Raw genomic sequence first — 16,775 nt, 5'->3', positions numbered from 1 at the left:
GTACATTAATTAACAGTTTAATAGAATTTAAATCTGATGATGGCTATTGCTTCCTCTTTTTTTTTTTTTTTATTGTCAGTTGTAGAACTTGAACTCTGGGCCTGGGCGCTGTCTCTCGGCTTTTCAACTCAAGGTCAGAGTTCTACCACTTGAGCCACAGTGCCATTTCTGGTTTTCTAGTGGTTTATTGGAGATAAAAGTCTCACGGACTTTTGTGCCCAGGCTGGCTTTGAACCTCGATCCTCAGATCTCAGCCTCCTGAGTAGCTAAGATGACAGGCATGAGCCACCAGCGCCCGACTCATTTTATCTTATCTGAATTTTAACAAAGATTTTAGAGTGTTTGTTATGAAAACTTTGTTTCCAAATTTGCTCCACATTTCATAAAATTTCAATTTGCTTACTGAGTAGGCTAAGTCAATGAATTAAAGAAATGTCCACATTAGATTTGAAACTGTGTGTTTCTGAGGTTTAAACTCTGAATCTTTCATTTTTCTATACTGGTATTCTACAACTTGAGCCACACTACCAGCCAAACATTTTGCTGGTAATTTTGGAGTTGGAATCTGGTGAAATTATGTATTGGATTGGCCTTGAAAAAAAAGAAAGAAAGAAAGAAAATATCCTCTTGATTTGAGATTACTGATTAGCTAGCAACATTGGCAAGAGCCATCAGTGCCTAGATTTGAAGTCTGGTTATATTTGGTTTGGAATATATTGTGTAATTTTGAACATGTTCAAGAAATAACACGGATCACAAAGTATGGGACATATAAACTGCTTTGTTAAATGGCAAGGCCATCATTACTTACCCTGAAATAATAGAAAAGTGAGAGAAGGCTGGGCTGGGAGTGGTGCTCGAGAATTTTGAAGTGGTAACATTGATAAAGACACATATACTCTGTTCATAACCTGATTTATAGAATGGGAGCTCCTTTGTACAATTACTTAAAGATAATACAAATTAAAAAAAATATGGAAAAAATACTTCAAACAAAATAAAAATAACCTTTGAAAGCCGGGTGTTGGTCGCTCATGCCTGTAATCCTAGCTACTCAGGAGGCTGAGATCTGAGGATTGTCTTTCAAAGAGTCTGTGAGACTCTTATGTCCAACATGCCAACAGAATATCAAAAGTAGCATTGTGGCTCAAGTGGTAGAGCTCGCTTTGAGCTGAAGACCTGAGGGACAGCAACCTGGCCCAGAGTTCAAGTACTGTGACAGACAAAACAAACAAAAAACCTTTGGTGTCATTGCAACAATGAGATGTACAAGTCGTTATGTCGAAAACAAACTTTACAACTTTGGTGTGGGGGGGGGGCAGGGAGGATTGGGTAGGGGGACGGGAGGAGGATGGGAAGGGTGGGTAGGGAAAACAAAGGAGGAGGCCACAATGCTTGTAAAGAAATGTACTCATCTTGCCCATGTAATTGTAACCCCTCTGTACAGTATTTTCGTAATAAATTTTTTTAAAAAAGAAATTACCAAAAAAACCTTTGGTGAATGTACATGGATTTTTTGTGCTTTCTTTTGTAGTTTTGTCCATGTAATAAATAATTGTAGTAAAGTTCAACACCTTCACAGAGAATCATTAACAGCCATAGAGTATTACATTCCAAGTCTGTTTACTGACTTCTGGAATTACACTTCACTGAAATTACATCTTCTCAATATAATGTAATTCATTAACTCCAGAGAATAAATTGTGGTACTTCCTAGATGATAAGCAGAGAAGATAATAAGAACTCTGTAATTCACAGTGTCTCAACCTTAAATATATGATATATTAGATTTTATTCTATTAAATATTTTATTTCAAATTTCAAATACTACCTAAAATTATACCAACTATGGTGTCTTTTACTCCACTGATAGAATATAATGTGAGAACTGTAGAATTAAAAACAGTACAAACCAATGAGATAGAATTTTCTCCTTTAAATAGAAACTGAACAGTTGTCAAAGGAAAACCTGGAGATAGATTTTAAAACAAGAATTTTTGTGGGATATTAATCAGCAAAACACTATCTTCCAGTTTTCTCTAAAAACATAGATTCCTATGAGTGAATAGGTACCTTACTCTAATACAGTTATTTAGAAAATGTTTTTCTCTGAACTAAACAGTTATTGCTAATCGTTCTTTTGTGATCAGATCAATAGCTAAATGAGATAGATTGTTTTAAGATCCCAAAGCAATTTATAGAGCAAAGAATACAATTTAGTAATTCATATTACAATAATTCATATTAAAATTCATTACATATCTGTACGCTGTACTATGAACCATTTACAATCTCTTTGAATGTTGTTTAAATGGACTCCTGCATCTGATTTTTCATCTTCATTTGTTAACTCAGAAACAATTTATAACTTCACATATATCAGATAGAAAAATAATAGTAATCTCATTTAGGTAATAGATAGCTTATATTGACTTTGCTAATAAATGTATTAAACTTGAAAACCTTTTATTAATACATTAAATGAACTTGGCATGGATTTTAATAAATGTGATGTGTATATTTATCTTAAGATATCAAAATAATTAAATCAATATTTCAATAGATATGGCCCTTTCATTTCATTTATCTCCAATTATATTAAATTATATAAAAGAATACTTATGCTTTGGTATTGCAACTATTGAAAACTTTCAAGGAGAACAATGTGAATGTCATATACTACAACTGATTTTACACATTGAATGTGTTTATTTTTCAGGGCAACCATTCCAGTATAACTCCCTTCTACTTCTTTGACCATTACAAAGGCCAAATGCAGTGTTCCAATCAGCAAAGCATGAAAGGATGGAAAATGTAAGCACAGAAGCTAGCTTTGGGCACAGAGCAGGCATAGCTGCATGCTAATAAGCCAGAATGTGCTCATTGAATTTTCTTCAGTTCCTGCACCAACATGAAGGTAAGCAGTTTCGCCTTCCTTTAGCTGATGGTTAACAAATCATTCATTTGAATTGCATTTACCACACACTATTATAAACTTCCTGTATAGAACTTAAAAGTGGCTTTAACATAACAATAAAAAATGAATGTGTTGATGCAGAAATATTTTGTCTATAGTACTTTGAATACAGTGATTTATATCTCATTAATCCAAATTCTTTAAAACTGGATGAAGGTAGATATCCAGATCTTCCACTTGCCTCTCTCTTTACTTTCTCTTCTTCAACCCTCTTTTTCTGCTCCACAGAGAAAGGCAAAAACTGGAAGCACCTTTTGCGTTTAATGTATTTTCTTTCTGCAAAACATATCAACCTAGTGGTGGTGTCAGACTTTCATCGCTGGATGAGATTTGTCCTTGAACTGTACATAGATGCTGAAGAGAATTGCAAAAAAAAAAAAAAAAAAAAAAAAAAAAAAAAAAGCACATGCTGTGCTGGGGAGGGATGGGGAAAGTTATGCCCTGGAAGAAACAACACAGGTTGTGGATGCTCAGTGGGTTTTACTGAAGGTTAACAAGTTCAATTCAGGGGATCATCTAATCTTGCATCTTTCATCATTCCACAGGATCATTTAAATAACCGGGGGGAGGGGTCACTGAAGTTCAAGACATTGTTGCAAGTCACACAGTTATTAAATGAAGGAGCAAAAGTTTAAATTTACATGTTCTTAAGAATAAAGGAAATTTAATTTTAGTGAGAATAAGATAAAAGGCAATTTTATAAAAATAAAAGACAGTTTGGGGTAATTGAATGCTCAATATTTGACACACTCATTAAAATGACATCATGGAAAAGTTGAGGAACCTAATTAAGAGCTAAAACTATGAACTCCTCCAATTAGTATTTTGTTCTATCTGAGACAGATGGGAAGCACCTTTGTTTCCTGCAAACCTTTATAATGTCCCATAGTGTACTGTGAGATATATTTGCTGCTCTGTGATTCTTCTTGAGAGCAAAATCTTACTCAAATTAAACATAACAGCATTCATTTTAACCGTGGTATATAATTCACCCTTTAACTGTAGATCAGAGAGGATCAGTAATGTGATTCCTCATTGAGCAGAGCTGAACAGAGGCTGACATTTTTCTCACTAGTAAGTAATTACAGTGACCAAAAAGGAAAATATTCTTTTAATTAGTTATGAGAAAACAAAATGAAAATATTCTTCTCAATAGCTTTATTTACTATATTTTAAAACTATGATTTTGCTTATAAGATATAAATACTTGTTAAAGACTACATGAACTAATTTGGATATAACCATAAGAACTTTCTGAAATATATATATATATATATATATATATATATACATATATATATATATATATATTTGAAAATAACACAAGCCTCTAAATTTTTAGTTAACCATTATTCACATAGATGGAAGTGGGTTTTTATTTAATGTAGGAAAACAGTATTAAGCATGTTGCTGCAATGGTATCCATTTTTCTGAAGAGAAAATGGATTATTAGGAGGGTCACAAAACTATCAGTAGTACAGAAGGCATAGTTAGCAATGAATTGGTCATATTGCTAATATATGTTGCTTTTGACATTTCAAATATATACTTATATATGCTATGCATCTATGGTTCTTTTTATTTGAAGATTGAGAGAGATCTTTTTTTTTTTTATTTGTTCATTGATGGATTTTTTTTATTGTGAAAATACCGTATAGAGTGGTTACAATTACATGGGCAAGATAATGAGTACATTTCTTATGGAGCATTTTTGCCTCCTCCTTTGTTTCCGCTTCCCATCCCTCCCCACCCCGCCCCCGCCCCTGCCAAAGTTGCAAAGTTAGTTTTTCAACATAAGGACTTTATTAACGATTGTTACTTAGTTTGAAATGTGGAGAGCCTCAGCAGTGCACCTACTATTCACATACACTCACCCACTGAGGCATTTCAGCACAGCTGAACACAGTAATTCCAGTCACCCAATACTCAGAAAAGGAATAGCATTTCCTGCTGAAGTTTTCAACAAGGTAAAGTTTAACTTTTTCTGTTAATAAGCATGAGAAAAAATAACAGTGACTAAATTACCATAACATTAAAACATAAAACCTTTCAATGATAACTACTTTATGTCATACATCTTTAGAAGGAAGTAACAACAAGATACTCACATTGTTAGTGAACCATTTATAAAAATTTTAATGACACAAATTTTCCTATCAGGACATTGTATGGCAAGGAACCCTAATGACAATGCCCACACCCATTAGAATGTCAAACCGAGCAAGATGACTTTAAAACAACCAAGGTTGAGCTAATGGCATGCTTTAGGCCTGAAGTCAACTAGTGACATGGAAAGTGACAGGATTGCCCTGATTAGCCTGACAGGCCAGCAGTCCTGACTAATCCATATTCCTGGCACAGTTTTTCTGAAATAAAGATGTCAGAAAATAAATCTCTTGTGCCAAATTTTATTATGCTGGCAAGCTGTTTCTACCTTCCCAAGTCTCATTTGTGCTTCAAAGTTAGAGACAGAAAATATCTACTTACAAATAATAGTTCTAACAGGATGAAGCTTAAGTTGGCCTATGGCTGCATCAAATTTATATAATATGAGCATCCATCTAGCTATGTTTAAACTACTGTTGAATAATGTTATCCTAATTACTTTATCTTCTAAAAACACTAAAATTCTCTTGAAGAATTAGCTATACAGTTTAACAAAATGAATATCAGTAAACTGAAACACATCGTGTTTGAAGGGGATGAAGACTGAGAGGAAAGGGGAAAAAACAAATGAAAAGAGAAATGATGAGTGAATACAGTCATAATACCCAATGTACAAATGTGAAAATGGAACCAGGTCATGAGAGAATGGGTAGGTTTGGGGACACTTATGGAGATTGTAGGGGTACCATTAATCAAGATACATTATATTCCAAACCCTTTTGTATAACTACTTAAAGGTAATAAGAAAAAAACCACTAATCTGCATTGTCTAATTGCCTATACACATTTGTGATGTTCTTTTTGTTTTGTTTTTTTTTGTTGTTTTGTTGGGCCTTGGCAATGTCCCTGAGCTTCTCTTGCTTAAAGTTAGCCCTTTGTCACTTGAGCTACAACTCTACTGCTAGCTTTTTCTGAGTATTTATTGTAGATAAGAGTCTCATGGACTTTTATGCCTCAACTGGCTTTGAATCAAGATGTTCAAATCTCAGCCTCCTGAGTAGCTGGGATTAGAGACGTGTACCCCTGAGGCCTGGTGGTTGTTTTGTGTTTGTTGGTTTTTATGATTTTTCTCTAAGAGGAGCACACAATTTCATATCTGCATAGATTCTGTCTAGTATTTACAACAGCTTTTCAATAAAATATTTTCTCAACTACTTGTTAGATTATAATATCAAAAGCAGCACATTGGGAAAAGACATTAATGTTTTAAAAAGGAGGTGAAGGCATGAGGGAGAGTGTTGGAGGGATGTCTGATTGGGGATATTGTGTACATGTATGGATACTTAAAAAATGGACCCCCTATATGATAAAATGATGGATATGTAAGTACATAATCATTTCCAACATAAGGGACAAGTATCATAAAGATATACACAGAAGGTCTTTGTAGTGAATCCCTAGACATATATCTTGAATACTTCTGTGATAATATGTATAAATGTCATAGAAATATATGCATATAATTAAGCTTGTGTCAGTTTCCTCTTTTTCATATTTGTGGAGGTAGCTCTGTATCATCTGTCTATGATGAAAGTTGTCCGAACATTATTAATGCTTATATAAGAGAATTTCAAAAGTAAGTTTAAACAATCTTACAAAGGTATCCATAAGGTTGTCTTTGTCAGGAACAGTGGCGTGTTATGTAAGGTACTCAGGAAATAAAGATAGGAGGGATCTCATTACTTCTTGGTCAATAAAGTTAAAACATCTCACTCTGTAGCTACAGCATGGTTTTAGGGGGTTCTAGGAGTGTAGCCTGACACTGATTTTCACCATGGCTGGTCTGGTACTGAGTTTAACTTTCTCTAGCTCCCAAATGGAAATATAAGCTTGATCTTCTTACAGTTCAGGTAGTGGTTATATGAAATTATTTTTTAATATGATCCTGACTTTTGAAGGCTTGGTACACTATCCCTGAGCTTCTTTTGCTCAAGGCTAGTGCTCTACCATTTGAGCCACTTGAGTTTGTCTTTTTTGGTAGTATCTTGAAGATAAAAGTCACATACTTTACTATGTCTCCTGGCTTCAAACCATGATTCCCAGATCTCAGTCATTGAGTAGCTAGCTGTAAGCAGTATGGTGTGAGCCACAGGTACTCTTTTCTACCTTTCTAAAGTTATTTTTTTTTTCCTCTTCTAAATGAATTCTATGGACCAAATCTTATAGTTTGGTGCAAGAAAAGTATTAGTTTGATTCAATTTGGTTCACTTGAGACAATTACCCGAGTAACTTTCAAGAACTCAGAGTCTTGACAATGTTTCTGAGCAATTTTTCTCAAGGCTAGCACTCTACCACAGAGACATAGCTCCATTTATCAACTTCTATTTTTATTTTTGGTATCTAATTGTAGATAAAAATCTCATAGATGTTCTTACCTGGGCTGATTTTCAACAATGATTCTCAGATCTCAGCCTCTTGTGTTGCTAGGATTAACAGGTGTGAGTCACTGGTGTTTAGCCTCTATTATAATAATTATAATATAAAACAATCTTCTAAACTTGAAAATTAAATAGAATGTTAATAGAGTATTTGGAAGCATGTTTAAAATTGAAAAACCTATTCATAAGATTTACATGAACTCTGGGAATAGAGTGTGTAACTCTTCAATTCTAAACAATTATCAAAATTAATTATGGCAATTAGTAACTAGAGTGAAAAAGAAGTATGAACATTAATTTTCAAATGCATTCATTAAATATGTATGTTATAATGCCTATTCTGTGAAATAAATATTAATGTAGACCTTTCTCCTGCTTTTGACAAATTTAGAAATGAGTGAAAACATTTTTCTTGTAAATATCTGAAATAAAGAGTATTAAAAAACATAGAGAAGTATTTCATGTTATCTGCTTGGACTTTACTAATGAAGAGTTGTGATGACAGCCAATAAATAGGTAGATGCTCTGAGGAGTCAGTTTTCAAGGCTAAGTGGGAGAAGACAATTATTCCTAACCGTATTTTAGAGCTATGATATAGCTTAAGTGATAGGAGCGCTTACCTAGTAAGTGTCAGACATTGAGATCAACCCTGGGTATCAGAGGAAAAAGAAGTTGATTTTCATAACAATAGATACATATTTAGTGGAGTAGAAGCATGAATCAAGGGTATCATACCAGCATTGATAGAAAAACGAAATGATCCCTCAAACAAACAGAAAACCCTAGAAATTCAGGGTAATATTTAAAATATCTCAAAATATCAGTGCAGTGTTTTCTTGCAATCATTATTGTAATTGTAATTATTATTGTTATATGACTGCAAAACATCTAATGCCCAAATGTCTAGAAAAGAATTGCAGACAACAAAATTACATTTGGTTAGGAATATCACATTGTTTAATTTCTGTAAGGAGCATGCAATATATTAGAAGACAGTGCAAATAAATGCCATTTTTATTTTAAAGTCCTGCACTTTTCACCTCCAGAGAGGTTATAAATGGATTTTTTCCACAAACAAAAGACCATTGATGTAAGAAAGAAGGAGGTTAAATTTTTCCACACTCAGAAATAATGAACTGTTATGTATAAAGCAAAAATCAACACTTATTTGAACACCAGACTTAAATTGGTTTATTAAGTCTACTCGCAAGGATAAAATTTAATAGGTGGTTCCCCTACGTAGCCTACTCTCTTGCATCCATATATTTCAATAAAATAAACCTTCCCCCTCTTTTTACTGACCTCTCTTGACCCATGTTTTCTGAATAGATTTTCACTTACCTTTAACAACTTAGCTCAAAGCTGATTATCCTACTTAAACTTTCCTAGAATAATTATATATTTATTCTACGTGTGAACTTTGGAATGCACGTCAATATATTCTATGCCAGACAGTGGCATATAATTGTATCTAAAGAGTAGATGAAAAAGTTTCTGTTAAGAAAAGATTAAATCCTGAAGACCTGAATACATCCTTCCACAGCTATCAACATTTACAAATGTCATTATTATACTTTATGTCATTATTATACTTCCCAGGAGTTACAGGATTCTCACATTAATTATAATATTCAACATCCTTCCTAGGTAATAAATGTGTTTCTGTGTGTTTCTTGCCTATATACAGAGAGAGAGAGAATAGGTTTTATGGTATGATAACAATAATTTAAAAATGAATATCTTCACTTTTAAAGAAAATTTTAGCTTGAAAGAAATTACATGGAACAAAATTCCATTACTTTCTTGTTTCATTATTACAGGAAAAATAACAAGGTTTTTTCATATTTTCTGTCCATAAACAACAAAATGTAGATTGTGCTCACATCAATTTAAAATCATAGGATGTCATGTACATGAATACTAATGACTAAAATTATCTCAAGGCAGTTAACACAATTTTCCAATTTTGAATGAGGGAGCCATAAATTGTATAAATTGTATAAATTGGTAAGATTAATCAAACCAGTCTTTTTAAAAATACATGATGACATTCAAAGCCATAATTATAGGATGAATACATGTTGAGAGTTCTACCACAAAAATAGAAACAAGTGAGTGAATAATTTTATATGGAAAACCTTATATATATATATATATATATATATTAATACATTTTCATAAATAAAGACTAGGTTTTACTAATAAAGATATATATATATATATATATATATATATACTTACCTATAAATACAGTTGTGCATATATTGTCACTCTATACATAGTAGATATGTTAATTATAGAACACAAAACATGGAAGGATATATGCACTGAAAATGAATGTGTACAAAGTTTATACTTACATGCATGCCAATATATATGTATATATACACAAATGTGTTTATTGGTTGATTGATAAAGAGAGAAAAGAGCACACAATAGGTAGATAAAACTAAGGTGGAGTAATGTCGCTACTCAATAAACTTGGGTAAAAATTAAATGATGTATTAAACTTCTCAATGCATAATAAATATACCATAATAATGACAGAGGCAGCAATTCTAATGACAATAATAACTAAATAGATAAACTATAAATAATCAAAGTAACAATTGGGGATTAGCTTCAAAAGACAGTAGAAGACCTCATAAAACACTGGTTTGCATTAATATTATAGTATTTGGGGTCTGAATGAGATAATGAGGGAAGATATTGTATGTATGGCTTACCGGAAGGAAGAGGAAACAGCAATATATCACAACTTCTAGTTCCAGTGTATCAGGAGCAAACATACACTGAGTGTGATTTTGGTGGATAATGGACAGAATTTTATCCCTATCAATATTCAAATACAATACCTAAATATCCCAATTAAAATGGATCATCTGGGTGAAAAGAAAAATATCCTCAAATTACACCTGCCCAACACCCACCTTTAAAGGAGGCAAATAGTGTGGAACACTCGATCCTACAAAATTTCCTTTAAAAAGCTCAGAACTTTTCATTCTGGTGTCGTTGGCCTCTATAACCAACTTTCTCACTCTGTTTTCACATCATTCTTATCTCATTATTTCTGGTCACTTTTGCATACCCTTTCCATCCCAATTCTTACTAAACTCCTGGAAACCCCATCTATGTCCAGAACATTTTGCACAGTTTACACATGTAAGTGTATTTCTTCCATCTGTTGATACAGGCACTCTAGAGATGTATTCTCTAGCTGTAAAGTGAAGTTCGCCCTTTTATCGTGGATCAAGTTAACAACGCTGCACTTTGGTTTCTTCATCTGCAAAGAATGATCACAAGTCCCACTATCTTACAAGTGTCACTGTAAGGAATAATAGGCTGCAAACATAACACTATGCAATCTGTTTATATCACCTGCATGTGATTATTAAATGCTTGGTGCATGACTATTATAAAATGTGTGTTTAAATGAGTTAGAGGGTCTCAATCTTTTTAGTGTAATATTGGTCTCTCTGATGAAAATGACCTGAAATTTTTCCTTGTTTCTCCAGGATTTCATCTTTCCCTTTTCAGACAGACAGTCAACAGCCATTTATTGAATGAGCACATAGTAAATTTATAAAGAAACCAATCATCCACAGCCTTATTTTGGCTAGGCAGCTTGTCCTAAGTCATTGCAGCCTATGTTTTAATGGCGAAGCTCTTTAAGAATGCCAGACACCTCAGTATGTTTCAGGATTAAACTTAATGATGTCAAGAGAACTTCCACAGGGGCTTATGTGCATGTATCGTCTCCTTCATTAGACTGTAAATCCCTAGATTGGAGACTTTGTATTTTATTCCCTTCTCTATGCTTCACGGCACCTTAGCAGAGTAACTTGCATTTAATAAGCCCACAATGCATATTGAGTTGGACTGAGCTATTCCCCCTTTCAAAATCCAGATCAGATTTTGTCACTTCTTAGGAAGCTTTCCTGAGGCTTCCATGCAGAACTGATTATTCCCCTTGCTGTAGTAAGGACTTACTTTGGCAGTGAGGACAAATCTGCCTTTTAAATGTGAAAATTTCTCACCTACACATAGAAGTGAGCATCTGGTTGGTGTGACCAGAATACAATTCCTTTTCTAAAGCACTGTGTCATCAAGTGTTCAAAAGCAACATTTGGTCCAAACAAGAGAGGGAGAGAGAGAGACAGAGAGTCCAATGTCCTAATTCTTCCTTTTGTTTCTATCATGTTTTTTTCTAATCAATTTCCAAACAAGTTCAAATTTTAGAGATTTATGAAATGTCTTTTGATAACTAACACAAATGCTTTCCTTTCTTTCCCCTTTATCTTCTTTGTTCCCTGTCTTCACTTTCTAGCTTTCTTTGTTTTCCTTGTCCTTCCTCCTTCTTTTGTCCCTTCCTTGCTTTTTCCCTCCCTTCTTCCTGTCCTGCTTCCCTCCCCTCTTTCTTTCTCTCCCTCCCTTCCTCCCTCCCTTCCTTCCTTCCTTCCTTCCTTCCTTCCTTCCTTCCTTCCTTCCTTCCTTCCTTCCTTCCTTTTTCTTTCCTTTCTCTTTCCTGAATTATTAAGAAAATACATCCTTATTCATTTTACCTCAGAACCATTTACTAAATATATCCTTTATATTCATCATCACTTCTTCTATAGTAGCTAAATGTAAATCCTGAGCTAAATAGAAAGATGATTGGATGAATAAATAGACATAATGAAATAATTTTGTTTGATGTTGACATTAATTTTTTATTATTCTCAGATAGAAATTTGAGTCGTTTCTTGTTAATTACCTAGCTCTACACAACAGAAAGACAGATTCCTATCTAACTTAACCACATTTTCTATTATGGGCCATTCATGGTTTAAAAGATTTATCAATGATGGCCTTGAAGAATAGGTATTAACTGAAGAAAGGGAGGGAAAACATTCCAAGTCAAAAGGAAATCATCTACAAAGGCAAGCAGACACAGGTGCATACCACATACGGAAAGTTCCACTAGCTATGGAAGAATGAAACAAAAAGTGTGTTAGGATAGGCCCTTTGTCCAAAAAGAGATGGGGTCCAAGCAATAACTCATCCTGTGTGTCATGTTAGAATTTCAGTTTCTTTCTGAAATCGAGAGTATGGGTTCCTGAAGTAATTAATACAAGATCAGATCACATTGGCTTTTTGAGAAAGAAACTTAAGAGGCTGGGAATATGGCTTTAGTGGTAGACCTCCAACATGCTATGCAAATTGGATTAATCCTTAGCACACACACATACACACGCACACACACACACACACACACACACACACAAAGAATGGATATTTTTTTTTTAAAAAAATAATGAAATGGTGGAGAATGTCTCAGAAAGGACTATGGGAATGGAGGTGGAGACAGCAGTTAAGAAGCAAAGTAGCATAATAGAGTTTGATGCTTGGTGTTAAGAGAGCTGCATTCCAGTCACCAATCACTGGCCCCTGTGGTCACATCAGCCGAATGTACTATGCCCTGTGACAGCTCTTTTCCTCACCCATTTATCAGCTTGGTCTTGCTTTGGTGTACCTTACATTCCTGCTTGCCACTTCCAGTGTTTCTCCATCCCGCCACCGCTAAATCTGCCATGCTCTTCGATTTTCTTGATGTTTCTCGATTGGTGCTGGGCTCTCACTGCTTGCCTGGGGTCCATTTGCAAGGTGGATTTCCGGATTAGAACTTCGTGCTTCTGATTGTGTAGACGGAGCTCCGATGTTGCCCTTTTTCTAGTCAGTTTTCTTGGTTCCCCCTCCTCTATTTTCTTTCAACCAGTTTAACCCTTTTCTCCAACACAGTACCTCCTTCAATGTTTTTTCTTCTATTTGACCTTTGCTGCTTAGTTCAGCTTACAGGGAGCTAGGGAAGGGAAGGGGAACAACAGAATAGTGAGACAAAATACCAACTGCAACAGCAATATACACATGACAATATGTGGGAAATGATATGTACAACTTGGGGGTTGGGAAGGTGGGGGAGTAAAAGTAGGGGGAAAATGATGGAAGGGATAACAAGTGTGACAAGAACTGTACTCTGCACATCACCTTGACAAAAAAAAAATAGTGTGGGATAAAATGTTATTCACTGGTCTTGTTTCTACAAATATTGTAAAAATGTTTTTAGTGTAATTTTTAAAATAACCTATCTTTTAAATTTATTTTTTTTAGGGGGGGGGGTCCAGTCATGAGGCCTGAACGCTGGGCCTGGGCGCTGCCCCTCAGCTCTTCAGCTCAAAGCTAGCGCTCTACCACTTGAGCCACAGCACCACTTCAGGCTTTTTTCTTTTTGCTTATGTAGTGCCTCATGCATGCAAGGCAAGTGCTCTACCACTGAGTCACCTTCCCAGTCCCTTAAATTTAATTTATTCAAGTGAGACATTTACTTTTTTGATGTTGTTAATAAGCTCTTAGTTTGTTATTCTGTGTTGACAGGGAGTTTACTGAAGCTATACAATTAAAGAAACTGAGTCATGACGTTTTGACTTGAATGTGCAAGCCAAATCTGTCACCTCTATTGTCTAAGGTATATACAGCACTGAGACATTCTGCTTCAAGGACTCTCAGATTAAAAAAAAATAGAGAAGAAATTCAATCTCTATTCTTTTGTTCCTTTTTGAGCAATCTGTAATTGTCACCTACATGGATTTCACCCTAACATCTAAGAGCTTTAACACTAGCACATTATTTAGTGAAGGCGTTCTTTTCCAAGCCTAAAAGAACATTTTAAATAACAGGAATGTGTGAAAATAGCATGCTTGTAATAATTTCTCCTTTATCCAAATCAGCGCATCCTGTTAGATGCTACTGTGCATTATTATGATTACAAAGATTATTATTGGAGAACAAACTCTCCTTTCTCGTATTCAGTCCATCCTAAAGAAGAGACATATTTCTTCTGCCTGATTTGGGAGCTTGATGTTTTACATTCATCTGAAGATTAGAGAAACCAAGATAATGATTATAATTTTAAAAAAATGTCACAGGCTGTTTGATAGTGGTTTGTGTTTGTAATCCTATTTTGGAGGCAGAGATAAGAAGAACAATACTTTAAGGCCAGCCTGGCACAAAAGCTTATGGGACCTTATGTTAACCTGTAACTACACATGGTGGTGAATGCCTGTTTATCTAGGCATATGAGAGGTTAAAATCGAGAGAATCATGGTTCTAGGCCAGCCTGGCCATAAGACATCTGTGAGATTCTGTCTTAAGAAGCTAGAGATGCTGAGGCATATTTGTGACCCCAGCTCCAGCAAATAAAAATCTAAAATAGGTGGATCTTGTTCCAGTCACCCATTCAGGAAGAATGAAATGAGTTGGACACATAGAGGTACCTGCCTAGGAAGCATGTAGAGCTGATTTCAAATCCCAGAAGTACTAACACATTATCAAGGTATGATGGGACTGAGATGTTTTTTCCTTTCCTTTAAAAACCTTATTCAGAGTATTATTCAAAGGAAGGGGTGTCACTGTCTAAAAAGAAAGAAAGAAAAAATGAAAAAGGAAAGTATTCTTATTTCCAAAACCATGTTTAATTAATTTTAAATGTGAGGCATTAGCGATTGAAAAATCCAGTGCAAAATTCTCAATGATACTCACATGAAACTGAGGATATAAATGAAAGTAATTCTTGTTTGTAAAAGTGTACCTTCTATCTCAAACTATGGGAAACTGATTACAACTGAATCAATCTTATATTATGTTTGAAGACTGAATTTTTCTAAAGTAGTAGAAAATTTCGTCATGGCTAGTATTATTTAAACAGCATGAGGCTACCTTCTTTTTACCACAAGAATTTTATTAAATGTTACCCACACTCTTGGACACATTTATCCAATTTATAAATGCTATGTTGAAATTATAATCAATTGTTCTTTAAGGGTATGAGTAACGAAGTTATATTTCAAGTTTAGAAATATCTAGCTTTCAGAATTGTTGGTAAGAATCTACATACAATGATATATACTCTAGCAATGAAACTTTTTCTTCTATACTCATTACACTTAAAGTACAATATTTAAAAGTAATGGTGGAGTAAATTGTAGCTACCTGCCATTAGGAGTTCAGAGGAACCTGAATAGCAAGGTCCTTCAGAATTTATATTCTAAACCCTGCTATGCAATATGATTTTTTTCATTTTATATATTTTTTTATTGTGAAAATACTGTACAGAAGGGCTACAATTACATGGGCAAGATAATGAGTATATTTCTTATCAAGCATTGTAGCCTCCTCCTTTGTTTCCCCTTCCCATCCCTTCCCAGCCTCCCCTAGCCTCCTCACTCAATCCTCCCCCCCCCCACACCAAAGTTGTAAAGTTCGTTTTCAACATAACGACGTGCATATCTCATTGTTGCAATGGGTACACCTGTGTCCCTATTTAAACGATTTGTTTTTCCCCTTCCCCTCCACAAATTATACCAAAAAAAAATATGGAACGCTTCATGAATTTGCGTGCCATCCTTGCTCAGGGGCCATGCTAATCTTCTCTGTATCGTTCCAATGTTAGTATATGTGTTGCCGAAGCAACCACTGCAATATGATTTTTGAAATTAATTTATCTAAGTAAAGTGAACTTGATACACTCTACCTCCATAATCACAATTTATCTTTATTGTCAATAGGAAGCAATGAAGAGAGGAAAAAGAAAGAAAGAGGAAGAAGGGAGAGGGAAAGGAAAAGGGAAGATAAAAAGGAAATAATAGAAAATGAATTTGCCTGAAAAACCAAATGTATTAGCTTCTTATTTAAGACATAGGCCTGCCATTTATAGTACTCAAACATTATATAACTAAGAAAAGTCTACATATTTGAAGAGTGAGTGTAAAATTGGTTAAAGTAAAAAAAATGTGGAATCCAAAGATAAAACCTAAGACACTGAGACTTCTCCAGGCCTATCTTGTGTAGAAATCAGAGAACACTTGCAAGTATCTATTTCAACTCTACAGTAGGATCAGTAGCACCAACAGTGCAGGCGGGGGGTAAATGGACATTATACATTTCAGAGTAAACCTATAAGCATAAAATCTTTAATTGTGCACATTGCTGCACTATCTGGATCCCTCCCAGATTTAAATGAGGCCTGGGTGAAGTAATTTGGTTTAGATGGCATCCTGAGAGTACAGTTTGGGATGAGATTAGTGTGCTGATTGGAATAGACTGCGACTGAGCTGTCTATCCTGGCCTGGTGAACATAAAAATGAGCAGGGATGTTAGAAAGATAGACTTCATTGAACTCCGTGTTTGTCACCACGTTGGACTTGGACAGCCAAGCCTCC

The 16,775-nt window shown here is 34.6% G+C and overlaps 1 non-coding gene across 1 annotated transcript; it reads right to left on the bottom strand.

Annotated features, from left to right (window-relative positions):
• Positions 1–15,923: 15,923 nt before the first annotated feature.
• LOC122097935 lies at positions 15,924–16,030 on the bottom strand. The gene has a single exon (XR_006145614.1). It is a non-coding gene; the product is annotated as a U6 spliceosomal RNA (small nuclear RNA).
• Between the last annotated feature and the right edge of the window lie 745 nt (positions 16,031–16,775).

Source organism: Dipodomys spectabilis, unplaced genomic scaffold, assembly GCF_019054845.1.
Source record: "Dipodomys spectabilis isolate Male_0828 unplaced genomic scaffold, ASM1905484v1 ptg000440l, whole genome shotgun sequence".
Classification (NCBI taxonomy): Eukaryota; Metazoa; Chordata; class Mammalia; order Rodentia; family Heteromyidae; genus Dipodomys; species Dipodomys spectabilis.
Note: the sequence above shows the minus strand (reverse complement) of the source record. Positions and strands in the feature narration are given on the sequence as shown.